Source organism: Aquarana catesbeiana, linkage group LG08 (genome assembly GCF_042186555.1).
Source record: "Aquarana catesbeiana isolate 2022-GZ linkage group LG08, ASM4218655v1, whole genome shotgun sequence".
Classification (NCBI taxonomy): domain Eukaryota; kingdom Metazoa; phylum Chordata; class Amphibia; order Anura; family Ranidae; genus Aquarana; species Aquarana catesbeiana.
The window spans coordinates 171,233,347-171,239,346 of NC_133331.1; the positions used below are offsets into that span (position 1 = coordinate 171,233,347).

The 6,000-nt window shown below is 38.0% G+C and overlaps 1 protein-coding gene across 1 annotated transcript in view; it reads right to left on the bottom strand.

Annotated features, from left to right (window-relative positions):
• CDH23 (cadherin related 23) overlaps positions 1 to 5,683 on the bottom strand; it is a 1,935,615-nt gene extending 1,929,932 nt beyond the window's left edge. The window contains exon 1 of the mRNA XM_073596703.1: positions 4,990 to 5,683. The gene's annotated coding sequence lies outside the window, so the exon portion shown is untranslated. The remainder of the gene's footprint in view (positions 1 to 4,989) is intronic.
• Between the last annotated feature and the right edge of the window lie 317 nt (positions 5,684 to 6,000).

A 6,000-nucleotide genomic window follows, 5' to 3' on the forward strand; every position in this document is an offset into this window, starting at 1 on the left:
GTACTGTACTAACTCAAAAGATGCACTTGGAAAATAATAACAAATCACAGTGAAAAATGATAAATAGTACAAACAATAGTGAGAAGCAGCGGCTCTGCTATGAGATATTTTCCACAGACCAGAGCCTCATATGTCAAAAAAGAGCCATGCTATAAACAGTGATAATCAAAAATACATAAATCAAAATCAAAATTAAATATGGTGTTACAGTAACAACATAAATGCCATATAATCAATTGAGTAACGCCTGCGTATAACAAAATCCAAGTGCAAATACACTAATATAGTGAAAAAGTTTTCAAATAAAAAGTTCATGAACATTTGAGACAATCCTCTTCAGAAGTGTTCAGATGAGAGTAGGGAGCAATCACCATTCAAGTCTCCAAATTGTGACACCACCACCTTAGTAAAGATGCAGGCTTACCAAAATTTAGTGGACCCTCTAATCAAAGAGAGGTCCGATGAGCATATGGCCAAACACCCTGGCCCGGGATATTCACAAGACTCTCCCATAAAATCCACTCAGAGGTAAGGATATGGGGTGTACTTTTTACCCCAATGGCATCCAAGCGAGGCCGCAATCAACATGAAAGGAGAAGCTTTGCATAGTGTAAAACCTTTCTATGTATTTTATTAAAAATATAGGTTGCACTTACATTTTAAAGTAGCATAAATCGCATAGAAAAATTGCTGGCCAATAACATAGAAGCGTCCTGCACCTGTTCCAGGAAGTGCGGTATGCTTCTATGTTATTAGCCGGCTGGCAATTTTACTATGCAATTTATGCTACTTTTGAAATGTACAGTAAGTGCAACCTATTATTTTAATAAAATAATTAGAAAGGTTTTACACTATGTGGAGCTTCTCCTTTCATGTTGATTGTGGCCTCACTTGGATGCCATTGTGATGAGAAGTACAGCCAATATCCTTACCTCTGAGTGGATTTTATGGGAGAGTCTTGTGAATACCCCAGCCAGAGTGTTTGGCCATATGCTCATCTGACCGCTCTTTGATTAGAGGGTTAACTAAATCTGTAAGCCTGCATCTTTACTAAGATGGTGGTGTCACAATTTGGAGACTTGAATGGTAATTAAGTGTTCAGATGAGTAGGGAACATCCAGAGGATTGTCTCAAATTTTCATGAACTTTTTATTTGAAAACTTCTTCACTATATTAGTGTATTTGCACTTGGATTTTGTCATACACAGGTGTTGCTCAATTGATTATATGGCATTTATGTTGTTACTGTAATACCATATTTTATTTGTTTTGATTCTTTGATTTATGTATTCTTGATTATCACTGTTTATAACGCAGCTCTTTTTTGATATATAACAATCAACCTCTGTCTATGTGTGCCTTTAGGTCAAATGGTTCTTGGTTCAGCTTCCTATACATTTGCTCTGCTCAAGCTTCCAAGTTATTTTGTCCTCAAGGAAGACAACTATGGGACACTATTTTAAAAGACTATAAGCACCTAAGAAGGTCAGCAGTCTCTGACCTTTGCATTACAACCCTACTATACTAGATTGATAGTCTGTAAAAGGTGAAAAAAAAGTGGAAACCAATACAACAAACTCCTGAAAGCAACAAAGACAGAAAAATGTTCCTTTGTTAACTGGGAATGAAGAGGTTAGTAGATACCTGCAGATTGTGACTGACAGCTGTGAATCTCTAACCGCTAATTGTTCCTCACAAAGCCACAAGATGTAACAAACACCTTTTTTATTTGCACATACCCATTTCACATTTGGAGAAACATCTGGATCACTGCTGTAGATAAAGACATAATTTAGGGGCTGGGAAAAAAGTAAAAGATTGATAAAGTCCCAGGGTAGATGTATAGCCCAACTTTGAAAAGGATAACCAATGGCAAGGCTAAAATGAAACCAATATGTATACATACTAAGTGTGTGAAAAACTAGGAGGAGAGTGTTGTGAAATTGTGATATGTAATGCTAGTATACAGGCAGTTTATGATACATATATGAGGAGAATAAGGTGAACATATCTCATAATAAGAAGAGCATTCATTACTCAGATGTATAGCCCAACTATGAAAATTATAACTAATGGTGAGGCTAAAATGAAACAAATATGTATACATACTAGGTGTGTCAAAAACTAGTAGGGGTGTGTGTTGAGAATGTGATATGTCATGCAAGTACAGGCAGTTTATGAAACATATACGGGGACAATAAAGTGAACATTAACTATAAAAAGGATAACTAATGGTGAGGGTAAAATGAAACCAAGATGTGTGTGTGTGTGTATATATATATATATATATATATATATATATATATATATATATATATATAGTGTCAAAATTAGGAGAGTGTGCTGAAATTGTGATAGGTCATGCAAGTATGCAGGAAGTTTATGAAACATATACATGGACAATAAAGGTGAACATCTCTCATAAGAAGGGCATCCATTACTCAGATATATAGCCCAATTATGAAAAGGAGAACTAATGGCAAGGCTAAAATGAAACAAATATGTATACATACTAAGTGTGTCAAAAAGTAGGAGAGTGTGAGAAAGCATATTAAGTGGAATATCCATTATTCAGATGTTAAGAAAATAAATAAAATGTAAACATAACCTGTTATTTACATTCTATCAATCAAAAATTGTTCCTTATTTCTGCACGCTGCATGCATTGCTTTGAGCAATTCTCAACTTTATTTTACTATGCTCCACTATGCAAAATGAAATGTTACACAGTATAGATGGCTGTGTGGATTTTTATCTCAAGTCCTAAATGTTTAAATTGACTGTACTGCCTTCCAGTTATATTGAAAATGTTTCCCGAGTAGCCTTTATGTTTTTAAATGAATTCACCCATTCTATTTCATTTTTGTAATCTTACTTTTGTTACTTTAAAACTCAGCCGGTTCTTCTGAGTTTAATTTAACAGACAAAAGTATCCCTTGAGGCAAAGTATCAACATGTAGCATTGCTGGAGAACAGTTGGTGAAGCAAATCATCACACCGTCTACAACATCCCACCTATGTCAACTGCAGAATTAAGTTTATGAGTTTTTACTCATATTGGACATGGTTACTCAGAGCTAGAGTTATTTTACAAGCTCTTTTACAATTGTGCTTATTTTTACCGTTCAACAAAGGATTCTTCCTTTTGCACACACATTACAGGTAAGCGTAAACTTTCCACAGACTACATAATAAAACGACACATTTTAATATATGAATTAGCATGTTTTTTTAAGTAGTGTTAGCTAACAATCCATCCAGTAAAGGACAAGGGGAAAGCTTTGGCCCCCAGCAGCCAGTAAAAGCAACAGTTACGCAAGTTATGCAAGACTGCTTATTAACATATTTCCATTTTGAGGATGCCATACAATCTGACATTTGTGTTGATGAATACGGAGACAATAAGAATACGATATAAATTGATTAGCCTTGCTATAGAGACACAAAACTGATCAATAAACAGCATAGGAATATATGATATGTTATATGTTATCATCTAACATACTACTAAATGTACTATTAAACAATTATACACAATAACTGTCACCCTATGTAGCAGTATTACACAGAGATAAAGGGCTTTGCTTCAGATAGCCACGGCATCACCAACTTTCAGCCCCCACAAAATGCAATTCAGCCTCAGGAAACTTTGAAACTATAAGCAAGACTGTCACATCCAAATGTCACTACTGTCTGATATGTCACAAGACTGCTGAGCTCATAGTAGAGGCTCAGCCTGGTCCCTGACAATGAAGGGGTTACCAAAATTATTTTTAAATTAGCAATGTGAATGATACCATATTCTAGAGGCAAATGTTCATGTGTGGGATGTCTATACGAATCCAAAGCATCCTATTACTACACTATGATTCACTGGGACTGCTCCAATAGCATCAGATGAATGACAATGAGTTGCCTTTGCGTGTTTAGCTTTTGGACAGGAATAAAGCCAGCATATGAATTTCACACCTACGGCTCTTTAGAACATAGGCAATGATCCTTATATCTCTGATGAGAGCTACATGACAGTTCCACATCTATCATTTTTATTTGTGTAATATGCTGACATTCCACAAGTATATTCACCAAAGTCAATTGAACATATATATTTTTTTATACAACAAAAAGCAAAGCTTAGACCAGCCTTACTCAAACATTTTACCAGGAACCCCTGAAATAGTTTTCAAGACTCAGAAAACCCAAAATAAAATGATTAGACACACAGCTGATGGTACACTAGCATGACCTGTAGGTTGCATAGAGTTTTAAATAAAATAATAATGCATGGGATTTCCCAATCATAAAAATAAACACTAATGATGGCCAGAGAAGAAGAACAGACCATGAACATTGTAGGACCCTCTTAGGCTTTTGTCAATCTGCCACAGCTCTCTTCTCAAGAAACCCCTAGAAACCTCTGGAGGAACCCCAGGCTTGAGAAAGGCTGGCTTTACATTGCGGTTACATTACGTTGTTTAAAAATTATATTATATATATATCCCATGTAAAATAAAAGCAAAACAAAATGTAACAAATGCATCAACAATCTTTGCAAATAGTATAAATATTTACAAAGTGTTTCATTTGAACAGGTTAACAAGCCAGACTTAAAAGGTGACTTGCTTTTCTTGTTAAATGACCTCTTAGATAATTAATTGAAATGATCACATGATAACCTATGCACAAACTCATCAGCAGCAGCTGGTGCTGGTAACACATGGCTTCATTGCCTTATTGGAGACACAAGAATCGTCTATGCATGCATGATCATTGTTCTCTGCAAAACTACAAATGCCCATAACCTTCCTTGGATTTTGACTAAGTTTGCACAAATATAATAATAATAATGTGATTAAAAGGTGAAGGCAGGTTCCTAGGAAGGTGAAATTGTTAGCACAAGAAACAATGTGGTGTGTAGAGGTAGATTATGAAATGGCTCTGAAAATGTAACAACAGAAGTTATTAGAGCAGAATTATAAGTCTCTGTACCTTATGGTGTCAAAGAAGCAGCTGCTTGGTAATTTGGAGCCGGATCTGCCTTGCTGGGTCCCGATAGATGCTCCAGGGTGCAAATTCTTGCTTTATAGTCCCCTCTGTCTGTTATTAATTCCTTCCAGAGTAAAGCACAACTTCAGGAGTGCCACAGGAATCCTTCATTCCCCCTCAGTCCAGCTGATGCTGCTGCAAGCTCCCCCTCTTCTCCCTCCCACCCCTAAGAATACATTGACAGTCCCTCTTCTCCTGGCAGGATGGAGTCTCTCCAGGTGCTGAGGGCTCTGCAAAGTGACAGCACACAACTTTGTCACTTCTTTCCCTAGAAGGTGAGTGTCAGCTCCTTCCCCTAACAATTCCAGCACAGATCTTCCTCCTCTGCTCAGCCTTGCACAGACTAGACGCCGCAGATCACTTTAAAAGCCACCAAGCAGTTCCTATTGCCATGTCATGAATATTTCAGCGAGTTAAACTACCCTCAGCTGATGTCATGCTAGATGACTCCACAGATCCCCCCAGTGATGAGATGTGACAAGGAGAGAGGCAGGTGCAGACTTCCACTGAGCATGTCACCCCCTCCCATTGATCACAGCCTGGTTCTCATTGTCATCACTGCTCTCAATGAGTCTTTTCCCCAAACCAGAAGATCGGGAGATGCTGAAAGGTGAGAAGAAGGCGGCTATGGAAGTCTTAAAGCGCCCCCTTCCTACCCTACTACAAAGACATCAGCGGCATGCTTGTGTTATGGCTCAGACCTTCTATAGGAGCTACAAGGAGCCCTATAGGGAGACCACATACAAGGAGCCCTATGGGGAGACCACATACAAGGAGCCCTATAGGGAGACCACATACAAGGAGCCCTATGGGGAGACCACATACAAGGAGCCCTATAGGGAGACCACATACAAGGAGCCCTATGGGGAGACCACATACAAGGAGCCCTATGGGGAGACCACATACAAGGAGCCCTATAGGGAGACCACATACAAGGAGCCCTGTGGGGAGACC